This window comes from Mustela nigripes, chromosome X (assembly GCF_022355385.1).
Source record: "Mustela nigripes isolate SB6536 chromosome X, MUSNIG.SB6536, whole genome shotgun sequence".
Classification (NCBI taxonomy): Eukaryota; Metazoa; Chordata; class Mammalia; order Carnivora; family Mustelidae; genus Mustela; species Mustela nigripes.
In genome coordinates, this window is record NC_081575.1 from 12,364,080 (window position 1) to 12,389,695 (window position 25,616).

Sequence of the window (25,616 nt, forward strand, 5' to 3'; positions counted from 1 at the left end):
CAGAGACAGAGGGAAGCAGGCTCCCTGCTGAGCAGAGAGCCCATTGTGGGGCTCGATCCCAGGACCCTGAGATCATGACCTGAGCTGAAGGCAGAGGCTTAACCCACTGAGCCACCCAGGCGCCCCTGGAGAAGTCTTTTTCATGCAGTCCACCCTTGCTGCAAGGGAGACACGAAATGTAGTTTCTAGCTGAAAACCCAGGAGCTCAGGAAGAATGGAAGAACAGATTTGGGAGGAGAAGACAATCGGTAGACAGGGAAACAGACAGTAAACAAGATAAATGAAGGAGTATCTTGTGTGCAGGGGATGAGTGGTGAAGGGAAAATGAAGCAGGGAAGGGAAAAATAGAAAGGATCAGGTGGCAGAGGTCGCACTCTGTCAGAGGGTGACAAAGGAAAAGCCTCGCCTAGGAGGTGTCATTGAAAAAGCCCTGAATGAAGTCTGAGCAAGAAATAACCATTCTGAGTTGTTATAAGGCCTGCTACCGCAATGCGGGGCTGGTTTTAATATGCTTAGATCTTAGACCTTATCTGAAAGTAGTTAGTGCAAAGGCACCGTTCGGCCAGTTTCATTTACAGCAAGTGATGCAAGAGGATCTTAACCAACGAATGCTGGATTGACGGATTATAATGCTACGACCCGCACCAGGGCATTGGTCACCCATTTTGGATTACAGGATTTTGTCTTAACTCTTCAAAAGATGTAAGCTTAGCTCCCTGAGAAGGAAGGCAGGAAGATCCCTTTGCAACACTCTGACAGGTCAGAAGAGTTGCACATACTTGTTTTAGGGGGGTTTTTCATGGAGGGGGTGTGTGTGATTTTTTTTTTCCTAAGAGTAAGAATTATTTATGACCTGAGCCTGCTGTGGAACTCTCATTAATTTTGGTCAGTTGTTGTCAGTGCTGTTTTTAAGGATGTGGTGACCCGAAAAAGAATGGAAGTATTTTTCTTGTCCACCCCCCCCCTTGGTCACGCCAAGGTTGTTTAGTTGTTCTTCCAGAAAGCAATGCTCTACAACCCTTCACTGTGTTCTCTCATTATATGCCAGCGCTGATTTAAGTATATTTCAATGTAAAATACATTATGAGCCTCCGTTCTTTTCCTGTGCACCATTTTTTTTTTAAGATTTTATTTATTTATCAGAGAGAGAGGGGGAGAGAGCGAGCACAGGCAGACAGAATGGCAGGCAGAGGCAGAGGGAGAAGCAGGCTCCCCGCTGAGCAAGGAGCCCGATGTGGGACTCGATCCCAGGACGCTGGGATCATGACCTGAGCCGAAGGCAGCTGCTTAACCAACTGAGCCACCCAGGCGTCCCCCTGTGCACCATTTTTAAAGGAGAACCCATTTGGTTAACGGAACAAAAGAAAGGGATTTCCTATTTTTTCTCCAATCCCCTTCCTCCAGCATCTCTAGATTTCAGTACATAGATTGTGGAATCTCTTATCTTAGTAATCACTATCTTTCGTTAGAGAACTTACAGTTTAGAAAGAGGATAAGCCACATAGACTATGAAACAAAGATACGAGGCAGAAAGTGATACATGCCATACAAAAAGGTAAAAACTCAGTGCTCTTCTAAATGCAAGGGGGTAGCCCTGTCAGTCTTTGCTTCCACAATAGTGAAAGGAGACAATGACGTTCACTTTGAGCTTGATATAGAACGCTGTCAAAAGGAATTTTCCCGTCTTGGAAAAGTGAAGCATCTGTTCTCTCATCCGACTGTTTATTTTTGTGAGTTGTCTTCCTAGGCACAGAGAAAGACGCGAGTCAGTTCGGAAAAGCACTCGTCACTTCGCAGCTCACTTGCCTCTTTCCTTCTCTCCCTCAGTCCATCTGACCATTCCAGCCTTATGCCTCCTGAGCATTTTTGGGATCCACTCTTGCCACTCTTAACCCATCTCTGCAAAGCAGCTAGACTGGTTTTTTTTTAAAAAGTAAAGTCCTTTTCATGCTGACGTTCCCTCGTTCCCTCGAGGCTCCCCTCCTGCTTAGGGTTAGATTTAAACTTCTTATCAGGCCTGCCAGGCTCTGCCTGCCTCTGCCGCATCTCTGACCTCTGACCCCTCCCTTGTGCATCGCAGTCACGCTGGCCTTCCCTCGTGGTTCTGTCCTCCTCCTGCTGCATACTGCCTGCACTGCGTAGACCTGCCTGCACTGTGTGGAAACGTCTCCCCAAAGACCCCATTTGTATTCTTCCTTCAGAACTAAGCTCAAGCATCACTTCCTAAAGGAAGCCTTTCCTTACGAGGTCGCGCCACCCAGTCTCACAGGGTCACAGAGCCCCTTGTACTTCTCTGTAGTAGGTCTCTCAGCAGTTGTGATTAAGAATGAGGCTTGGTGGGGCGCCTGGGTGGCTCAGTGGGTTAAAGCCTCTGCCTTCGGCTCAAGTCCTGATCCCAGGGTCCTAGGATAGAACCCCGCATCGGGCTCTCTGCTCAGCAGTGAGCCTGCTTCCTCCTCTCTCTCTGCCTGCTTCTCTGCCTATTAGTGTATAACACTATCTGTCAAATAAATCAATAAAACCTAAAAAAAAAAAAAAGAATGAGACTTGGATCCCCCTGTAGAACCAGATCTCAGAGGGTATGTGTGCAGTTCGCTGCTCTATGTCTAGAATCAGTGTCACAGGTAGTTCCGGGCACTGGAGTAAACGCTCAGAAAATACTTGTTGCTAAAGAAAAAGAGCAGAAAATTCCCATATCATTTAAATTTGGTTTTGGATTTGATTTAGGATCAGAGGTTTTCTAATGTTGGACTGTTGACAAAAGACCAGCATCAACTCGCTCAGGGAGCTGTCTGAGATGGAATTGTGAGGCCTCTGATTCAGACCTACTGCATCACAGCCTCTGGGGGGGTGCATGGCACCGTGTGGCTCAGCAAACCCTCCAGGTGATGCTCATGCATAACCATGTTTGTGAGCCGGTGTTCTATAAATACAGTGACTGAAGACTGACGCCGGCTAACAAAATGGAAGTGCTGTTGGGGCGCCTGGGTGGCTCAGTGGGTTTAAAGCCTCTGCCTTCGGCTCAGGTCGTGGTCTCGGGATCCTGGGATCGAGCCCCACCACAGGGTCTCTGCTTGGCGGGGAGCCTGCGTCCCCCTCTCTCTCTCCCTCTCTGCCTACTTGTGACCTCTGTCTGTCAAATAAAGAAATAAAATCGTAAAAAAAAATGGAAGTGCTGTTTTAAACCAATTTTGAAATTAAGTTACATTGTTTCTGTCCAGCAATAGGCCATAAACTACTTTGTGCAGCTGCCTCCACCCCCAACCATTTTATCAGTTGATGTCTTCGGAGGTCCACTGAAATGTAAACAAGGCTGACTTGATCAGTCAACCCAAACCCGGACTTTAAAAATTACAAAGTTATTTTCCAGGCTTCACCTCTCTGACTCTTATCTCATGCCATCCAAATCCGGGAAATGATCATAAAAATGGTAATGCCCAGGATTCCCCTGTTGGAGCTCTGTTTTTGAAATTGTTTTAGGGGCATCAGGGTGACTCAGTTTTTAAGTGTCTGCCTTCGGCTCAGGTCATGATCTCAGGGTTCTGGGATCGAGACCCGCATCAGGCTCCCTGCTCAGCAGGAAGCTTGCTTCTTCCTCTTCCACTCCCCCTGCTTGTGTCCCTTCTGTCGCTGTCTCTCTCTGTCTCTCTCTCTGTCAAACAAATAAAACCTTTTAAAAAATTTGAAATTGTTTTAATGTTTACTATACAGAGTCAAAAGTATTTTTTGCTAACGCGTAGGATGTTGTCGTTTCTAGACTTGTATCTAAAGCATTTTGAAGTATTAGCAAGGTTTGGATGTGTATACTCTTGGCTATGTTTAGATTCTGGAGCTGTGCTACACCATCAAACTGCTGATAGATTGCATTGTTAAAGGTCACTCAGCCTTGGTTTTGCTTTTGACTTTTTTTTATTTGACCCCAAGCCACTGTTTTGACAAAACCCTTCCCACCTGGTGACTCTTAGGGGACCTGTAGGAAGTTAATTGCAGGGGTTTTTTCCTCACACGGCAGGTGCCCAAGAGACTTTGTTTCTTTTTTTCGTAATTGGTTAGAAGCACAGGATTTGAATGGGGTTGGGAGAGATAACCAAGAAAAGATTTTTAAATATTTTTGAAAACTTTTACTTTTAGAATAGTTGTAGATTTACAGACGTTGCTTAGATAGTAGAGTTTTCATATATCCCACATGCAATTTCCTGTATTACTAACATCTTACACTAGTAATGTACAGTTTGTCACAGTTAATGAACCAGTATGGATAAATTATTAACTAAAGCCCATACTTTATATTTCCTCAGTTTTCCATTAATCTCATCTTGCTGTTCTGGGATACTCTCCAGGGTACCACATCTCCTTTAGTTACCGTGACGCCTCGTGGCTGTGACCCTTTTCTTAGATTTCCCTTGGTTTAGATGATGTTGACAGGTTTGAGCAGTACTGGTCAGGTATTTTATATACTATGTCCGTCTACTAGGATGTGACTGTTTTCTTTATGATTAGACTGGGGCTGTTGAGCTTTAGAGGAAGATTGGAGAGGTGAAGTGCCATTTTCATCACACCATAACAACAGTACATATCCTCAGCATAATCACTGTTGGTGTTGACCTTAATCACTTGTCTAGAGCAATGTTTACCAGGTTCCACCACTGTAAAGCTACTATTTTTTCTCCTTTCAATACTAAACTCTTTGGAGTTTAGTGTCTTCACAGTAAGTATATTCTGAGAGATTTTTTTAAAAAAGATTATTTATTTGAGATTGAAAGCATGATCTGGAGGGGCAGAGAATCTCAAACAGATTCCCTGTTGAGTGCAGAGCCATATTTGGGGGACGCAGGGCACATGGGGCTCTATCTCACGACCCTGAGGTCATGACCTGCCCTGAAACCAAGAGCCCACCATTTAACCAAGTGTGTCACCTGGGTGCCCCTAACAGATTTTTTTTTTAAAGTAAACTCTTCCCCCAACGTGGGGCTCAAACTCATTACCCTGAGATCAAGGGTCACATGCTGTACTGACTGAGCCAGTCAGGCGCCCCCAAGAGATTGTTTTTTAAATGTGAGATTCCAGCTTTTGGCTTTCGGCTAGGAGGAGGCAAAGGTATAACTGCCTTGGGTCATCCCGAAACCAGGTTCATCCAACACCAGCCACCTCTGCCATGCAGCCTAAGTTCGACCTCAAAGAGATCCAAGTCGTGGTTCTGAGGTGCATCGGTGGTGAAGTCGGTGCCACGTCTGCCCTGACCCTGAAGATCATCTCACTGGGTCTTTCTCCATAAAAGGCTGGTGATGACATTGTCAAGGCGACTGGTGATAGGAGGGATCTAAGGATTGCCGTGAAACTGACCATTCAGAACAGACAGTCCCAGATTGAAGTGGTACCTTCTGCCTCTTCGCTGATTATCAAAGCTCCCAAGGAACCACCAAGAGACAGAAAGAAGCAGAAAAACATAAAGCACAGTAGAAATATAATTTTTAATGAGATTGTCAATATTGCTTGCCAGATGTGACATCGATCTTTAGCCAGAGAACTTTCTGGAACCATTAGAGAGATTCTGGGGACTGCCCAGTCTGTGGGCTGTAATGTTGATGGCTGCCACCCTTATGACATCATAGATGACGTCAACAGTGGTGCAGTGGAATGCCCAGCTAGTTAACTACAAAGGGACGTATTTCAATAAAGGGTCATTTGACAACCAGTGGGGAAAAAATGTGAGATTCCAGATAACATCTTTCTTAATGAGTGGAACCTCCTATGTTATTTTGTGGTATCTGGTATCTTCCTTTAAGTTTTACTTCAGTCAGAGACAGGTATATGCAACTGACAAATTTCAAATGACAAATTTGAATCCAGTTCAAATAGTGAAGTGTATTCGGTTAGTGAAGGGATGTGAAATTAATGCCTGCTTGTGTGAATATTTGTGCTGGGGACAGTTCATGTGTTTTGCAGATGTTGCCGTGTCCAGCTGTTGCCCACATCCACTCTCATTCCTCAACCCCCAAGCCTTTTTGTTTGCCTGTAGCTATGCCTAGAATTCAACTGGCGGCTAGCTAAAAAACCACTATGAAAACACTTAGGTAGATAGAGTGGCCCAGGATTTGTTTGCTTGGCAGGAACTCACTTGCTAAAATGGCCTTTAATATGTTTGTGCCTCTCTACCATGCTTCTTTTGCCAGAATAGATGCAACTCTAAAGATTTTCTTGTCTTCCTAACTCCTTGTTTAATATCTCATAGCAGTGACTGAGCTATTGATCTCAAGGGCTAATAACAACCCTGCGTGTGCTTTTTGCAAGTTCCGATATTTTAAGAACTAACAGAGCTTTGAAAAAGAACATTGCTTTCCTTCACAGAAACACGATTCTTCAAACCAAATAATATACAGCATGTGTCATAAACAAAGTTTGTTTCTAGAAATCACTAGATTCAGAGGGAGCAAAGGATGACAGAGAAGGAGTTGAGGCAAGTGATAACACTTGCTCGAAGTCGGATGATCCAGGGTCAGCTACCTGGGACCATGGCCTGCAGCAGCCCCACTCCCTAGTTCCCCCACGCAGCCCAAATTCACGTTCTTGGCTTCTGACAGACACTTAAAGCACTTCTCAGGAAGATGGTTCCAGAAGGAAAGGCACACAGAAAGCAAACAATTAGCTTTTTGCTGAAGTGAACCTTTAGTACATTATTAATAGTTTGGGGGTTCTAGTTTGGCTCCTCAGTAGAGGAAATAATGAGTAGCATGTCTCATTATGATTAGATCTATCTCATTTAACTGAAAACAACACATATCCCATAAGACAAATAGAAAAAATTGGGAATTAGTTTTTCTTTCTTTCTTTGCCTCATGTATTTATTCGTGTAAGTTCTGGCTAATAGGGTCTAAGAGAACTCCCTGAATTTGAGACAGAACCAAAAAGGGAGAGCTAAAGAGAATTTAGGTTTACCCTCTTTTTTTTTTTAAAGATTTTATTTATTTATTTGACAGAGAGAGATCACAAGTAGACAGAGAGGCAGGCAGAGAGAGAGAGGGAAGCAGGCTCCCTCCTGATCAGAGAGCCTGATGTGGGGCTCGATCCCAGGACCCTGAGTTCGTGACCTGAGCCGAAGACAGAGCCTTAACCCACTGAGCCACCCAGGCGCCCAAGAATCATTTTTTAAAAAAGATTTTATTTGACAGAGAGCACAAGCAGGGGAGCAGAGGCTGAGGGAGAAACAGGCTCCTCCTCCCTGAGCAGAGAGCCCTGTGTGGGGCTCAATCCCAGGACCCTGGGATCATGACCTGAGCCGAAGGCAGGCGCTTAACCCACTGAACCACCCAGACACCCCTCCAGTACTCATTTTCAAAATTTGTTTTTAACTCTGTTAGTAAACTTTTTATTTTAGAGTAGTTTTAGATTTACAGGAAATTTGCAAAGATGGTACAGGCAGTTCTCATTTACGCCCCACACCCAGTTTCCTGGTATCTCACATCAGTTAGAACAGTATGTTTGTTGCAGTTAATGAACCAATATTGGTATTATCTCAAGTCCATACTTTGTTCTCATCTCTTTAGCCTGTGCCTAATATCCTTTCTCTGTTCCAGGATCACCTCTATGATACCATATTATATGTAATCAGCACAACTGCTTAGGCTCCTGTCGGCTGTGACAGTTTCTCACACTTCCCTTGGTTTTGATGTCATTGACAGTTTGAAGAGTCCTGATTAGGGATTTTGTAGAATATCCCTCAGTTAAGGTTTGTCTGATATTTCCCTCAAGGTAAGATGTGGGTTATGGCTGGTCTCATTGCATCTTATCTACCATGTATAGTATCAGTATGACTTAACTCTGACAGTATGAACTTGATCACCGGGCTGGGATAGTATTTGTCAAGTTTCTTCACTGTCAAGTAACTTTTTTTTTTTTTTTTAAGATTTTATTCATTTATTTGACAGACAGAGATCACAAGTAGGCAGAGAGGCAGGAAGAAAGAGAGGTGGGGGGAAGCAGGTTTCCTGCTGAGCAGAGAACCCAACACGGGGTTGATCAGGGGATCATGACCTGAGCCGAAGGCAGACGCTTAACCTACTGAGCCACCCAGGCACCCCAGGTTACTCCTTTTTCAATAGAGATTTTTATTGATTTTCTTACCTCTGTGATTCTGGAAATGAATGTGGTTCATTTCACTTATTTATTCAACAGAAGTTATTGTGCGTTAAAGAAAATGTGTTTTTAGGTGAATTTTAGGGTTTTTTTTATTCAAGGCCTACTCATTGGAGGAATAAACCATACGTAAGGAACAGCCTATATTTTGTAGGTAACAAAAGGTGGTCAAGATTAAGTTTTTGGTGGGCCGTGTATATTTGTTTAGCTTTTCTAAATATGACAAGTTTTTCAACAAAATTCTATTTGATTACAGTTGAATATTGTTAAATAATTTAAGTCACGGTCTTCAAATGTTACATCAATTCAATTATTCATGATTTGCCAGTTATTAGACTTCCTCACCTTCTCTTTTCATTTGTTTTATATTCAGAAGTAACAGTGAAAAGTATTCCTGTAAATGAGACCCTTTCTATCTCCCTAGCTTTTCACATAAATATAAAGGATTATATAGATATTAGGGATCAAACAACCTCCTGCTTATTTACGTTTCTTCAAATTCTAGTCATAGTAACAGATGAAGATCAGAAAGTACCAGGAAAAGAAGTCACCAGCACATCTTGTGTTGAAATTTGTTAGGGAGTGTCAATATCAAGGAATGAGTGTGTCACGCAGCAGATGAGCCTCTAGGATGAATTTGATTAATTCTCCAAAGCAGCAAAATCTCATAATCAGATGGTGTTGCTTGAGGCTTTCTCTTGCTTTCGAGTTGGATAATCTGAATTGTGTAACCTCTAGTGGATTTCCATTCTGTCAGTGTATCAGAGAATGTCTGTGCAGATGGAAAAAGATTTTATGTTGGGCCATGTGTGAGCTCAGTGGGAAGGGTTAAAAATTACAAGTGAACGCACTTAACTCAATTCTGCTTCCTGATGACTGGCGTCTCTACCAGATTTGTTGACATGGCAAACATGGAAGGAGCAAAGGCATCTGGGTTGTAAGGCGGGCTCTGCCACTAGTTCATTGTGTAATTTTGTGTAAGTCTGTGCTTCAGAATGGGAAATAGGAGTAGCAATATGGGCTGCTATTATATGTTATCAATTATACGTTCATGAACAACCATGACTATGATATGGTACATTAGGAAAAAAGTGTAGTGGGAATCTGATCTTCCCAATAAATGTTGTATATGCAGTTGGGGGCATGGGTCTTCACCAAGGAACTGATGCCTAGTAGTTATTTTTTTCTAGGTATAGCCACAAATATAATAATGAATAGATTAATGAGTAATAGCTATAGGCCATAGAGCTTTTTAAGAAATGTATTCTGGATTAGGGAAGTATGGTGGTAGGTGGAAAAAATAGAGAAGAGATCTCCATAATCAAAATTCTGTATTACTCTTTCTCGCTCTCTCCCATGTGACACACTGTTTCATTGGTATTCTTTCTGCCCATGGCCTTGCCTCATGCTGTCTGGCGTTGGGAGGACGTGAGCCCTGATGACTTTCGTGTCTTCACAGCTCTCCAATGGACAGAGTTGAGACAGCTCAGCCCTGAACCAGGCTTTGGGCCCCAGCCAGTGGTGAGCTGGGGAGAATTTCAGGAACCTTAAGTTGCTTAGCTCAGCAGGTCAGCATGTCGCCTAGTCTCATTCTGACTTTGTGTGCTTAGGTTTTTGTAAGACTTCTCTTGGTTAGTTCCTTGTGATTAAGACTGGATTTGTATTTCTGTGCCAGACACTGGGCCCTGTTCTATTTCATTCCTGTGAAGTCCTTACCTGGTTACAGTGCTTGGTACCCCAGGGTAGGAATATGCTTTCTTTTAGCCAGGCCTTTTGGAAACCTGAGCTTTGCCTAGACCCATGCCTGTCATTGGGACTTTGCTGACCATAGGTAGTGATGTTGATGCTAATTGTTTTTTTTTTTTTAAGATTTTATTTATTTGACAGAGATCACAAGTAGGCAGAGGCAGGCAGAGAGAGAGAGGAGGAAGCAGGCTCCCTGCCGAGCAGAGAGTCCGTATGGGGCTCAATCCCAGGACCCTGGGATCATGACCCAAGCCGAAGGCAGAGGCTTTAACCCACTGAGCCACCCCGGTGCCCCATGACTAATTTTTTTTTTTTTTACCAGATTTTCCCTGTTGTCATCTGTCTGCTTTCTCCCTTGCTCAGTATCCTGGTGGTCCCTGCTCACCTCTGTGGACCTCTGCCTATTGTTGCCTACTCTCCTATTCTAATTATGCACTCTTGCCTACTTCAGTTTCCTTCTAGATCTTCTGGGGTTTACACTCTGAGTACCTGATAATCCCTTCCTGTAATATGGAGGGGCCTGATGTATACCACACTTCTTGCCTTCAGAAGCTTAATTATGACAATAAGTTGTTTTCTTTCTCTAGGGCCTTCATAAAAAAATTTGTCAGCTTTTATTTCATTTTATTTTAGTTTAAGATTATTACTTATGTTGCGAGAGAAACGAGTTGGAGGGAAGTGCAGAGGGAGAGGGAGAAGTGGACTCCCTGCTGAACCAGGAGCCCAAGATCATGACCTTGAGCCAAAACGGACATTTAGCTGACTGAGCCACCCAGGCTTTTCCCAAAAATCTGTCAGCTTTTAGCTGTTTTAATTATTTCCTGGTATTATAAACTCACCCCTTGACATTTTTCATGGGACCAATTTTTTAGCTTTCTTTAGGACATCTCACCTAGCCCCTTTTCAGCCTTTTGTTACTTTCACAAGGGAGTGGCCTTGAGTCCTAAAATCTTCACATTGGAAGAGACTTCCAGAGATACCCAGTTTACTTTCCATGTAATGGGTAGCTTATCAACTTCCAAAATAACCCATCAGAGGCATTTTATAACAGCTCTCTTGTGGTTTTCTTGGGCCCGAGACTCACTTCATTCATTCATTCATTTACTCATTCATTCAGTCAGCCAAGGAAGTTACTAAACATCTCTTGTTAGCCAAGCACTAGAAGTATGTGTGTTTGTGTGTGTTTATCACCATTCCTGTCCTTAGGGAAATGTTAATCTACTGGGAATAGAAAAATAAGCAATCAACGATTGCTAGCTAGAGATGTACCATGGGTAGAATGGGTCATTTCTTCTGCATGACTGAAGGTTTGGTTTGTGAAGGGCCTCTTTCTGCTGCCTCAATTAACACCATCTTTCTGGTCCACCACCAGCTTTTCAACTACCAAAAAAAGAAAGAGGGGGAATTCCTCGGCTTCCGCCTTCTGCCTCTGCCTATCCTTGACTTGCCCTTCTTCGAGTCCTGTTTCTGAATGCAAATCTTGGTTTGTTACTCCTCTGTTAATAGGCTTCACACTGTCTCCCCTTTAAACTGACCTCTGACTCTTCGGCACAGTTCACAGAACCTCAGCCTTTCTGGTTCCTGCCCACCCGTCTTGTCTCATCAGACAGCATTTTCACCAGACTCTCAGTGCCCCAGAGCCTCGTGTGGTTTCCTGGCTGTATCATTCTTGCTTACCTTTCTGCCATACGTGCTGTTCCTGCTGCCTGGAATGACTGCCAGTCTTGTCTTCTTGGTGAACTCTGGGGCACTGAGAGCTGGTAGAAAATGGTGTACAAGGAGGAATAAATCAGAACTGTAGATCTCCCCTTCCACGAAGGCGCCCTCTGGCCTGTCGACTGCTGTTGGAGCCAGTACCACTGGTTCATGCCCACCAGCAGGTCGCAAGCTACCCTAGACCAGGAATCGAGCTCTGTCTTCAGCCTTCCCACAGCCTGTGCCACAACGGGCAGCCAGGAAATAGTTATTGGATGAACAGATGAGCGGAGGAATGAAGGCAAGTCTCCTGTAGTTTATTTTCCAGTTTAGGTCTGTCTTGGGCTCTGAGAATGCTACTTACAAGACTCCTACCACTGTTTTGACAAGAGCTCCCTGCAAACCCAGGACTTGCATGCCGCCTCATCCGCTGTTAGACACTTGCCGGAGACTGTCGCCGAAGAGCCTGCCAAACAGGGCTAAGGGCCCTTTTGGGGGTTTGGGGCAACCCTTCACCTTCTCACACCCTGCAGCCTTCGCTGCCAAGATAAGCTTCTACTGTGAGTCTAAAACATTCTATCGGAGCAGACAGCCCGATGTGGGGCTCGATCCCAGGACACCGGGATTCTGACCTGAGCCGAAGGCAGAGGCTTTAACCCACTGAGCCACACAGGCGCCCCACCTTAAGTTGATTTGTTTCAAATAAATATCAGACGGGGTATTTTGATCCTAAGTGATGCATTTATCACCTTCCTACCTGAGCCCCTTTTTACAGAGTGCCATCAATGAGCCGTGAAAGAGACACACACAAAACTGTCACGATCCTGGTCAGTCTTCCATGTCTTTGTTCTGTTTTTCTGAGGCATTATTTGCATAGAGTGAAATTCACCCTTTGTAAGTATTTACAAATGTATAAATTTTGGCAAAATTCTATAGGTTGTGCCACCACTGGAATAAAGATAATAGAAGTTTCTGTCACCCAAAATACTCCCTCATGCTCCTTCATAGTTGACCCCCTCCCTATATGGCAAACTACTGCTCTTATTTCTGTCTCTATAATAGTTGTGTCATTTCTAGAATTTCATATAAATGGAATCAAAATGTGTAGTCGTTGAGATTGCTTATTTCACATAACATAATGCTACTTTTAAAAAGATTTTATTTATTTATTTAAAGATTTTATTTATTTGATAGAGAGGGACACAGCGAGGGAGGGGACAGAAGCAGGGGGAGTGGGAGAGGGAGAAGCAGAGATAATGCCTCAGAAAAACAACAAAAATGCATACCACCTCAGAACTAGCCATGTGTTTTTAGGCAGAGACCTAACACTCATCAGAATGAAAAGTGCAGAGTTTTGATCATAAGTTTAAGAATCATGATTAAAGGACAAAGACATGGAAGACTGACCGTGGGGCTCGATCCCAGGACCCTGGAATCATGACCTGGGCTGAAGGCAGACGCTTAATGGCCAAGCCACCCAGGCATCCCTTATTTATTTTAGAGAATGAGTGAGTCTGAGTGAGGGGAGGGGCAGAGGGAATGAGAAGGTCCCAAGTAGATTCCCTGCTGAGCAAGGAGCCCAACAGGGGGCTCGATCCCATGACCCCGGAATCATGACTTGAGCTGAAATCAAGAGTGGGACGCTTAACCGACTGAGCCACCCACCCAGGTGCGCCTAACATAATGCTTTGGAGTTATCCATGTTGTATTTATTGTTGCGTTTATCCATAGTTAGCTGCCTTTTGTTACTGAGTAGAATTCCATTATATGAATATATCAAAATTTCTTTCTCCACTTACCATGGTGGATGTTGGGATAATTTAATTTTTTTATTATGAATGAAGTTGCTGTAAACATTTATATTCAGGTTTCTGTGCAGATACATGTCTTTATTTCTCTTAGGTAAATACCAAGGGATGCCTGGGTTTTAGAATAAGTGTGTTTTTAACTTTATAAGGAATTGCCAAACTGTACTCTTACTGATTCCTACCAGCAGTATGAGGTTCTAGTTGCTCCACATCCTTGACACCATTGTTACTGTCTTTTTCAATTTTAGACATTCTAGTAGATAGCTAGTGATATCTTTTTGTAATTTTATTCCACATTTTTTCCCTAATGACTAATGATTTAGAGCAAGGGTCTATTAACTTTTTTTTAATTGGGTAATTTCTTAAAAATACAGTTTTAAGGGTTCTTTATATATTCTGGTTATCAGCCCTTTATCACATTTGTTTTCCAAATGTTTTTCCCAGTCTGTGGCTTGTATGTTTTCTTTTTTATTTTCTTTCTGTCTTTCAAAGAGCAGAAATTTTGAATTTTGATGAAATTCAGATGATCAATTTTTTCTTTTATGGTTCATGTTTCTTCTGTCCTATGCATAATTACCAGATGTAAGATCATAAATATTTGCTTCTTTTTTTTTTCTAGAAGTTTTTTAGCTTCAGGGTTTACATTTCAGTCTATGATCAATTTCAAGTTGTATGTATAGAGGAGCTTCAGGTTGAGGTTCACTGAAATACAAACATACCCCATTGTTCCATCATTATTTATTGAGACTAAAAGATTGTCCTTTGTCTATTGAATCAAGTTGGCATTTTTGTCAAAAACCAATTGACTGTATATGGGTGGACCAATTTCTGGACTGTCTGTTCTGCTTCATTGATCTATGTGTTTATTCTTTTGCCAATATCACATGGTTTTGAATAGTTGTAGCTTAGTAGTAAAATTCTTAAAATCAGTGGGCTTGAGTCCTCCAACTTTTTCCTCTTTCAAAATTGCTTTGGGTGTGTCCTAGATTATTTGTTTTTCCATATAACTTTTAGAATCACCCTGTACATTTCTTAATAAAGAAGGTTGCTTGGATTTTATTGAGTGTTGAGTTGAATGCCTATTTGGAGTTGATAGGCATCCATAGATGAGTTTGGGAGAGAATGGTAATATTGATAATATTGAGTCCTCTGATCCGTGAACATGTAACTCTGACTACTTGTATCTTGATGGCTCTCATCAATAATGTTTTTCTTAGTTTTCAACATATAAATCCTATACTACTTTGTTATATTGATCTTGGGAGTATTGCATCTTTTATTGCTCCTATATTAGCAAATGGTGCTTTTAAAAATTGCAGTCCTCATTTATTCACTGCTGTGTATAAAAACAAAATTCTGTTTCATATCGTGATCTCCTGTTTTCCAACCTTGGTAATGTCACTTACTAGATCTAGTAGTTTTTCGTAGGTTCTTTTGGATTTTCTACTTAGATTGTTGAGTTTTCTGTGAGTAAAGACGGTTTTATTTTTCCTCTCCAATTCTATCTGTATTTCTTTCTGGGCCTTACTGCATTATCTAGGACTTCTATCCAGTGTGATGTCCAAAACAAATGGTAAGTGTGGTTGCCCTGTGTTGTTCCTGATCTTAGAAGGAAATCATTCATTCTTTTTTTTTTTTTTAAGATTTTATTTATTTATTTGTCAGAGTGAGCACAGGCAGACAGAGTGGAAGGCAGAGGCAGACGGAGAAGCAGGCTCCTGCTGAGCAAGGAGCCCGATGTGGGACTCGATCCCAGGACGCTGGGATCATGACCTGAGCTGGAGGTAGCTGCTTAACCAACTGAGCCACCCAGGCGTCCCGGAAATCATTCATTCTTAACACCATTAAACATGAGATAGCTATAGGTTTTTCTTTTCTTTTCTTTTTTTTAAAGATTTTATTTATTTGTCAGAGAGCATGTGTGCAGAAGAAGAGGAAGCGGCAGGCAGAGGGAGAAGCAGGCTCCCCACTGAGCAAGGAGCCGAATATGGGACTCTATCCCAGGACCCTGGGATCATGACCCAAGCCAAGGCAGTCTTAAAGGACTGAGCCACCCAGGTGTCCCTGTAGGTTTTTTCATAGATATTTTTTATCAGGCTGAGGAAGTTACTTTTCATTTCTAGTTAACTGAGTATTTTTAAAAATCATGAATGGCTATTGAACAAATGGACTTTTTCTGCATCTATATAGATAACGTATAGATTTTCTTTCTTTGTTGATATTGTCAATGGCATTGCTTGTGTTATGAATGTTGAACCAACCTTGCATTTCTAGACTAAATTCCATATGACCATTATATATTATTCTCTTGTATTTTATAGATAAAAGTCATAGTTAGATGCCAGAAAGTTGTTGGCAATTCCTTAATCATATGTGTGTTTTATAGGTCGCTAGAACCACCTCCACCTTTATTAAGGGAAGTTCTACCCTTACCTATAATGTGATATAGGTAGACTGCTCTAATTCATCTTCCTTGGTCTTTAAGCTTTCAAAAGAGCAAGGGGACAGGCAACAAATATAGCAAGTGTCTTTATACTAGGCTGTGAGTACATTTATTGAATTTAACCTTATTTAATGGGAAGTAATTTGTACCATTGAAGTCTTGCAATAAATGGTTATGGTCAGAACTTAAATGTGGGTTTGTTCGGTAAAACCACTATCAGCCCATAGATCACATTGCTGCTCTGGTGATGAATGTATGTGCGGTAGGTGTTGGATGGGGACAGAGACAAGGGAGGGTGGGAGAGAGAGTGAGATTAGGAAAGGGAGAAGTTTTTATACCACCTTTTATTGCCATTTGAAAATCTGGGCTTTTAGGTATCTTGGTTTTATATCTCAGCTCTGTTATTTACTTGATTTGTGGCACATTTGTCTCCCTGAGACTCATTTTTTTTTTTTTTTTATCTGAAACGTAGAGGCACCTGAGTGGCTCAGTTGGTTAGGCATCCAACTCTTGAGGTTGGCTCATGTCCTGTTCTTGGGGTCCTGGGATTAAGTCCTGCATTGGGCTCTGCGATGAGCAGGGGAGTCTTCTGGGGATTCTCTCCCTCTGTTCCTCCCTCCCACTCACACACATGCTTGCGCGCTCTCTCTCTCAAATAAATCTTTTTAAAAAATATATTCTGTTTATTTATTTGACAGATCACAAGTAGGCAGGGCAGCAGGTAGAGGGTAGGGTAGAGGGTGGAGGGGTGTGAGGCAGGCTCCCTGCTGAGCAGAGAGCCTGATGCGGGGCTTGATCCCAGGACCCTGAGATCATCACCTCAGCCAAAGGCAGGGGCTTAACCCACTGAGCCACCCAGGCGCCCCCTCTGAATCTTTTTTAAAAGCCTGAAATGTAAACTGTTAGCACAGGTTATTATGAAGAATACAGAAGATATTTGTAAAGTGCCTTGCACATAGAATGTACTCCATATAGTGGTGTCCGTTACTATCATTATTATTAATTTCTTCCCATGCAATGCATTTTATAACTGGAAATAATTTGGGTTTGGAAAATGCCAAATGGGACTTAGGCTGATTTCTGTAGTTTATTTGATTCTTTTACCAAAATAGCCTAGGGCAAGTTCCTTTTTATAAAAATGGACTTGATTTCCTGTACTTTTTAACCTACCTCTTCCCTAAATCAAAACAATACCAATTTGCTAAATCATTTTGCAAATTTAGAAGGCTTAAAAGGTACAGCTGAATGATTTAGGCTCTGGAAATGAGCATGCGGACACTTCTGTGCGTCTGTAGGGCTTTGTGTAGTCTAGAAGTGATCGTCTCAGCAAGGAGAGCTAGAGATGCCATTTTCATTTTACATGAGCAACCAGCTGTGGATCGCCAGCTCTAGTCCCTTGGCTCATGCAGATCTGACCATTTCTGAATCACTGAAACTCACTTCTTTAATTTACAAAAGCCACTTCCGACTGTTTGAGGTAATGATTCCTTTTTTCAGTAAGGTTGTTTTGGTTATCACAAATAGGGCCCAAGAGCTGTGTTTTCATCAGTCAAGTCAGGGAGATAACAATGAGAAAAAATGGCTGAGTCTACTAAAGGGGATCAGGCCATCATCAGATGACCATTCAGTGTCCAGGACCTCAGGAGAGCTGTTGGCTCTGATTCCGGCTCCAGCTCCAACAGTCCATTGCTTCTGGGAACTGATTCTCATTGTTACTTGATTTCCTAGCAGTACCCTTCCAACTAAAAGTGCCGTTTGACAGATGAAAGTAATGGAAAATCTTTTGTATTTGGAGAGTTTTTGTATAGTACCACACCATTGCTTGGTGCTATTGTAAATCAGAATTGGTAATCGTTAGTCTTTTAAAAACAGGTTTATTGAACTGTGATCATTACACAAAATACCGTATATATATTTAATGTACACAATTTGATGGGTTCCAAACATACACAGTCAGTCATCACCACAATCAGGGTAATGTACATATTCATCATCTCTAAAGACTCCTCCTGCTGCCCTTATGTTTGTTTGGTTGAGGGGTAGGGAGTGAGAACTAACTTGAGCTCTACCATGCTAACAAATTAGTGACAATACAATATTTTACATACACTGTTTACAAAGGACATTGATCGCATCTTCTAATTTTAATTTTCACCTTATAAATTAAAGTAGGTCTTATTCTTCCTTTATGATGGAAAACAAAATAGACCCTAGCAATATGTTTTTTCAAAGGTCACCATTAAATATTGCACCAGTGTCCACGATGCAGTTTTGATTTCTGTTCAGTGTTCTTTGCATAAGACCTCTGGGCCTTGATCCTGATGTGACTCTAAACTTCATTGACCCTGTAAACATTCAGAAACTAAATATCTAATGACCTTTGTCCTCACAATTAAGACCAACAAATGTGATTGGATGCTGGGCTTCAAAGAGAGTTCATGAAATAACTAATTAGCGGAGGATAAAGTGGGGAGTAGCTTCTACCCTGTGTACATGTAACGTTCTTTTTTCTAGATTGGCCAGACAGAGTTCCAGGGTCCAAGCAGGAATATTCAAAGGCTGGTTATTAACCTTCTGAAAGGTGGTTTAATTTAAAATGTTGGGCAGTAAGGTGAGGCCCAGTCTGTTAGATTTGCCGGGGCATCTTGAGTAGCTGCTTTGTGTTAAACGCTATTTTAATCATTACAGGGGCATAGAGATTAAAACAACAACAAAAAATAAGATTCCACTCACTAGGACTCCACAAGCTAGGAGACAAAATGGAAGTGTACACAGAGATTTCCGTGTGCTGCCTCTACTCCATCCTCCGTTCTGCCAACAGAGCAATCTTTTGAAAACACATACCCTTTCCCTGCTTAAAACGTCTGGTGGCTCCCGGTCTCTCAGAGGACCATGTCCAATTTCTTCAGACACGCAAGGCCTTCTCTGATTTGGCCCGGATTATCCTCCACCCCCCGTTCCCGCACCCCCGCAGCCCGCTGCAGGCGCGTACCACGCCTTGGGTTCCTCAAGAGCAGCTCAGGACTTTTCATGCCTCTGAGGGTTTCCTCATGCTGGGCGCGCTGGAGAATGCTGTGTTAGCCTGGGTCCTCTGAGAAGCAGAACTTGAGGATTAAACTGCCAAGGATTTTATTGAGGGAAACCACCACCTGTGTGAGAGACCACGCGGAGGGAGATGGAAGCCTGGGTGTGCCATTAGTCCGCGATGCAAGTCTGACCCCTAGTGAAGAGAAGCGAGAGTAGCTTGGGCAGAAGCTTTCTAGGCTGCTCTGCGGCTGAAGGAAGGTTCAGAAAAGCCTTTGGATCATCCCGGTCAGTGGAGTCCTACCGCTGCTGTATTCACTCGTTGGTCAGGTGCAGCCCATTGGACGTATGGCTTCAGCACAGACATTAGGATGAATTTCTGAGGCAGCAGCTCTGTTGTGCCCCCTGTAATTAGAGGCCTTCCTGTTAGCCTCCATAAACGCCTTTCTTCTTCCATCTCATTCCTCTTACTTGTCCTTAAAAGGTCAGCTTTAAATGTCTCCTCTGCTGGGAAACTTCTTGAAGGAAATTCTCAGTAGGTCACATGATGGTCCCACTGCCTACTATGACCGTCCCCAAATTTCTGCCTGGTTAATTCCTAATACACTTATTTGAACCCCTACCACCTATTATGAGACCAAAAAACCCTAGTAGGTGCTCAGGAAATATTTGTTGAATGAATGAGTGAATTGGTAGGACTTGGATGAGCAGATCTAAAGGAGACGATAAGTGGAGGCGAAGTAAACTGCTTGAGCAAAGCCATATCGGGAGAAGAATGAGTTTATTCTGCCTTTTTCTTCTTTGCAAATGTGTCCAAAAACTGTCATTTTAGGGAAAGTATATTATGATGCAAAACAGTGGGGGGAAGGAGTATCTTTCTGGCACTTGAAAATGATTCATATTTGAGAACTTTGTTGAGAACAATGTTTTGAATATTTCCTGAGAGACTTCTTTCCTGAGAGGAAACAGTTGATGGAAATGGAATTTTACTGCTGCCAGGAAAAGTGTGATAAAGATCAAATCGCATACAACTACTACCAGAATAGAAATTTCCATAGAGCGAAGAGATTTCAGAGTCCCACCTAATGGCTCATGTGTATTTAGTATTCACTATAGCTGAACTGTAATTCTGTAATGGAATTTGACCAATTTTGACACTAATGTTTGTAATGTACGAATTAGCGGAGACTCATTCATCTTGACGTTTGCTGATGCTAGATGTTGGTCATATTTCTGATGGAAAGAAACAGAGAGCTGGCCAGGGTCCCAAATCTCAGTGCCACCAACAGCCTGCCACTGGCACATATTGCCAGAGGAGAGCTGTGCTGAAGATAAGGTCATACAGAATCACTGTCAGCAGCTAGAGATTTCGCCCCTTATCCCTATGCAGTGGTCTACGTGGTGACCTTGTTTGGACCGGGTATGAAGCAGGTGCTCCTTTTTGCCCAGGTCCGTCCTATGCAGTCTCCCTCATGTCTTGTTTCTCCAGAGTTTTCCACTTGATAGGATGCAAGTTTCTTACCTGCAGTCTGGGGGTGAATAATGGCATCTCCATTATGGGCTTGCGATTAGGAGTCTACCAGGCAATTCATGCTAAGGGCTTACATTGTGCTCGATGATATTTATCCAGTAAATGGTAGCTTGGTTTTATTATGATTATGCATTTCTTCGTGCATTTGGTCAGTGCCTGTTCTGTGATCAAAGCAGTGTTAGGCCCATTCTATAATTAATCAATCACAGTTGCTGATACCCATCTCTCTTCTCAAGTGAGGATGGTTCATTTTGGCTTATACATAAGCAAAAGCACTTGCTTCTCCCCTGTACTCTGACTTGCTGTGGGATACCTCTTCATTTTCTCACTGACCTATCTCACCTTCAAGTTTCTCTTATAATTCTTCTTGAGGTATGTATAACTACTGTGTCCCAGACATGTGAAAAAAAAAAAAAAAGATGTTTGCATGATGCATTCCCTTCTCTGATATTTGTTGGTCAGGTTGGGAAGCTTTGACCTACTACCCTTTGCCTTACATACCTTTTCTGTTTTAGTAGAATAGTTCACTTGGGATGTTACTCATTTACTCTGTCTTTCACTATTACGGGTTGTTAATTTCACCAAAGAGCTACCTCTTTACATGTGTTCACACACATCTCTCTCTCTCTCTGTTTCTTTTTTTTTTTTCTTTCAGAAAACAGATTTTTTGGTGGGGGTGAACATACATTATTTGTTTCAGAGGTACAGGTCTGTGATTCATCAGTCTCACACAACACACAGCGCTCACCACACCACAACACATACCCTCCCCAGTGTCCATCACTCAGCCGCCTCATCCCCCACCCCCTCCCCTCAGTAACCCTCAGTTTGTTTCCTAAGATTGAGAGTCTTTTATGATTTATCTCCCTCTCTGGTTTTGACTTGTTTCATTTTTTTTCCTCTCTTAACCATCTTCCCCCTTTCTTCCAAGTCTTGCCATTGCATCAGGAGCTACTCCTGTCTTTTCTACTTGAAAGCCGAAAATATGAATCGAAATGAATTATGAGCGATAGGGGATAGAATATTACTATCAATGGGTGTGCACCAGAGGCAAAGGAAAGCCAGAAACTTAAAAGGGGGGGGAGTTGTATTTGAAGTCCCAAAGGTGTCAGTATGTCCAAATCTGAACTCACTTACCTCTTCTCTAAGCCTAGGGCAGTCAACTCTTAAGATGTATCTCAGGGGCACTTGGGTGGCTCAGTGGGTTAAAGCCTCTGTCTTCGGCTCAGGTCATGATCCCAGGGTTCTGGGATTGAGCCCCCAATAGGGCTCTCGGCTCAGCGGGGAGCCTCCTCCTCCCCTCTCTCTGCCTGACTCTCTGCCTACTTGTGATCTCTGTCAAATAAATAAATAAAATCTTAAAAAAAAAAAAAGATGTCTCTCAGATAGGTTTATCTCATCACTTCCACTGTCCTTTCCCGACTGTCATCATCTTTTTATCTGGAGGTAATACCTTATTCCCTTCTCTTCTAGTTCCCTCTTTTCTGACTGTAGTGTCACAGGGTGTTCCTTTTTTACCTTTTTTAAATTATAAAATTATGCAAGGATTCAACAAACCAAAAAACCAAATATATAGCTTAATACAATATTGCAAGGCAAGCATACTTAAAATCTCCTTCCAGATTAAAGAAAAAAAGAACCTTGAAGCCAGCCCAGAAGTCCCTCCAGGTGCCCCATCCCAGTCATAAACCTGTTCCCCATCCAAAATAACTATTATCGTGGCTTAAAAAAAAATTACTTACTTATTTTGAGAGAGAGCTCGCCGCACGAGTGGGGGCAAGGGCAGAAGGAGAAAAATTCTCAAGCAGACTCCATGCCCAGTGTGGAGCCCGAGGGCAGGGCTCAATCTCATGACCCTGAGATCACGACCTGAGCAGAAACCAAGAGGCAGATACTTAACCAGTGGAGCCACCCAAGCACCCTTACAGTGACTTTCAAAGTAGTTATTTTCTTGCATTTCTTCATCAGGAGGGGGCTTTTTAAAAACATCAGTCTTGTCCTACTTGATTATCTCTATGCTTAAAACCCAAGTGTGCTGAAATTCCTCTCAGGTTTTCTTGGGCCTTCCACAGAGCCTCCCTCGCATGACTCCTTTCCCTAGTACCCCTGTCTCTGGCCATACTAGATGATTCGCAGACTCCCAGGTAGCTCCAATGCCTCTAGGGGTTTGCCATATGCCGGATACCTCCCCGTGTTTGCTGCTGCTCTTCCTCTTTCTGAAGTTGTCTTTCTCCCCATTCCCTGATGAACTCCTAGACCAGACCCAAAGGTCCTTTCTTCTGTGAAGGTGCCCTGAATATCCTCTCTGGGACATACCTGGGCCAGAATGAATCTCTTCCACCTGTGGGCCCTGTGCCCATTGTCGCATTTTAAATACACCCGTTTTTACCATTTATCATTGTCTCTAGTACCTAACATTGCTTAGGGTGTAGTAAATGCTCAGTAAGTGTTTGTTGAATGAATGAGTCTATGCAGCTGATCCTTAAAGCTCTTTCAGAGCAGTGGCCTGTTCCAAATTGATGCAGAAATCATATACTCGATCATATGATCAAGCTTGCTTTTCCTGAAGTATTCCCCTTAACACATTTAAGAAAAGTTGATTTTATTTTGTTAGTAACTACTATTTCCAGTATTTGGTTTTATTGTATTTTTTTTCCCTTAATGTTTGCCCTTTTGACCACATTATTGGTGAAATAGGCCTTTTTGGGTTTTTCTGGCTACCTACATACCATTTTTATTGTTTCATGGAAACAACTGGTAATTACCGAGGGCCAAGCCCTGTGCCAAGGTGTCTGTGCCTTATATACTGAATCCTCCATATTTTCAGGGGAAACAGAAACCTAGAGAAGTTAAACAAGGTAAGGTCATAAAGCTTTCAAGGGATAGAGCTAGGGTTCACACGCCGGCAGCCTGACTAGAAAAGTATGACTCCTGTTCTTTTTACCATTCTGTGTTACCTCTTGATAAGAAAGATCATATGTTCCCAGCTGCAATGCAGTGGGTTTTTGCAAGGCATCCGTGGCATGTGGCTTATTTGTGGAAGTGTGTTACCTGTTATCTTCCTGGAGTCTAGTCTGTTCTTTAACTTCTTCATTGCTTCTACAGGGGACCCTGTCAGCGGGGCTGTCATTAGGTGTGTTTAGCTTGCGGTCAGTGGGCTACAGCCTGGTCAGTGGTTCTCACTGAGCCACAAGTAAGGAGATCGCTCCCGTATTGACCTGTAGATCTTCTCAGCCCCGTGTGTTATTTAGCCTATGGCTGCTGCCTTAAGTAAAGGTTGTTATCACCACAAATGATACCGCCTGTGCTTGCCAAGGTGATAAGTTGTGTCTTTTAAAATGGTATCGGTCATTAATTTTTTGTCTTTTTAAAAAAATGTCTTTATTGGACTGGGAGAGAGAGCACAAGCAGGGGAGCATCAGGCAGAGGCAGAGGGAGACCAAGCGCGGGGGGTGGGTCGATTCCAGGACCTTTTTTGGGATCATGAACTGAGCCCAAGGCAGATGCTCAACCAACTGAGCCACCCAGGAGCCCCCCCTCATTTTTTTTAAAAGATTTTATTTATTTATTTGACAGGGAGAGAGAGAGAGATCACAAGTAGGCAGAGAGAGAGGAGGAAGCAGACTCCCTGCTGAGCAGAGAGCCCAATGCCCATGATGCCGTGCCTGGGCTCCATCTGACCACCCTGAGACAATGACCTGATCCCAGGACCCTGAGACAAGGACCTGAGCCAGAGGCAGAGGCTTTAACCCACTGAGCCAGGCAGGTGCCCCCATCCCCACTCATTAATGTTAATTGCTATTTCTTAACTTCCCTTTGAGGTGCTAAAAGGAAATCCAAGTATAAACACTTAAAACAATGACATGGAAGAATGCCAGTAGAGGAATGGTTTTTTGTTTGTTTGTTTGTTTTTAAAGATTTTATTTCTTTGAGAGCAAGAAAGAGCAGGAATGGGGCGGGGGAGGGGAGTTAGAGGGGAAGGGAGAAGCAAACTCCCCGCTGAGCAGGGACCCCCCCCCCCCAACACGGGGCTTGATCCCAGGACCCTGAGATCATGACCTCAGCTGAAGTGAGACACAGCTTAACCTACTGAGCCACCCAGGCACGCCAGGAACGGTTTAATAATTGATAGCACCCGTGGGCCATGGCCATACAGAAAGCCAGAAACCAGGGACCCTGGAGGACTTGGGTTCGGGACAGCAGCAGCAGCAGAGCCTCACCCTGCTGGTCACTGGCACATGGGCAGGGAGGAACACAGATGCCCGGTGTCTGCTCTGCGTGTGCGGGGCGGGGAAGGGGGTAGTGTCAGTGTCTTTTTTTCGCTTGTTAGTATGTCCCTAGATAGGTCAGTGCTCACCTGCTAGCGTTTCTTGTCAATTTAAAGAACTATCTTCCTGCATTTTGGTTTTTAAAGTCAGCTTTCCATTTCAATAAATTACCAGGATTAATCTAGAATGTTTGGTTGTGTTAAACTATATTGCGGGTCACTGTTTCTTAAAACTAACAGCAGTAACAGCTGCTAACATTTTCAGTGCTGGCAAATGGTAGGTGCTGGTAGAAGTGCTTCACACACAGTTCTCTCCTGGAAGCCTCTCTCAAATCCTCTGAGGTACGTGATACTGTTATTCCTGCCTTAAAGCTCTAGTTGCAAATGTATCACTTGCAACTTAGATTTCCTTTTATGAAGAAATTCACTGTACTAGGAATTTGAACTGTACTTCCTTCCTCAGGTTCTGCTTTGTTTGAAAAGAGAACTTGAAAAACTTGGTGTGGCTGGTCGGGCGCTTCTGAAGAGAAGGGTTTTCTCTAGTAAGCTGAGGGCGAGGGTTCAAGGTTATGTGTCCTTGCTCTTGTTTTTTGTTTTTTCCCAAACTACCCTACTTCCTGTTAGAGTCTAAGCACCAGGGAAGGTTTTAGTGGCTGATGGCAGACCGTTTGGCTCTTCTGTCACTTCCTGATAACTGTGGATGAAATACCGTGTTTTCTTGGCAGGTAAAATGTATAAGGCTGCTGTTCACTTGACAGGAAGAATGAGCTAGAAGCACTTCTTAGAGAAAAGCATTTCAGAGACAACTTGTGACTTTTCCTTTTTCATTTTCCAACCTTGTCCTCCTGTGTCCGAAAGAAAATTCCACACTTCCCCAAAGGCCAGGATTCTCTTCAGTTTAATAATGCTCCAGGATTATTGTCATTCTTCTCAAAAGAATCCCCTGGTTGGTATCTTGTTTTCTCTGAG

The 25,616-nt window shown here is 42.9% G+C and overlaps 1 protein-coding gene, 1 non-coding gene and 1 pseudogene across 2 annotated transcripts in view; 2 read left to right on the plus strand and 1 right to left on the minus strand.

Annotated features, from left to right (window-relative positions):
* The window catches only part of ATP11C (ATPase phospholipid transporting 11C), a 183,926-nt gene that overhangs the window by 22,996 nt on the left and 135,314 nt on the right, over positions 1-25,616 (plus strand). The window lies entirely within an intron of this gene.
* On the plus strand, positions 5,081-5,653 carry LOC132007465 (large ribosomal subunit protein uL11-like; annotated as a pseudogene).
* LOC132007975 (U6atac minor spliceosomal RNA) lies at positions 15,705-15,824 on the minus strand. Its single transcript, XR_009401521.1, has one exon. It is a non-coding gene; the product is annotated as a U6atac minor spliceosomal RNA (small nuclear RNA).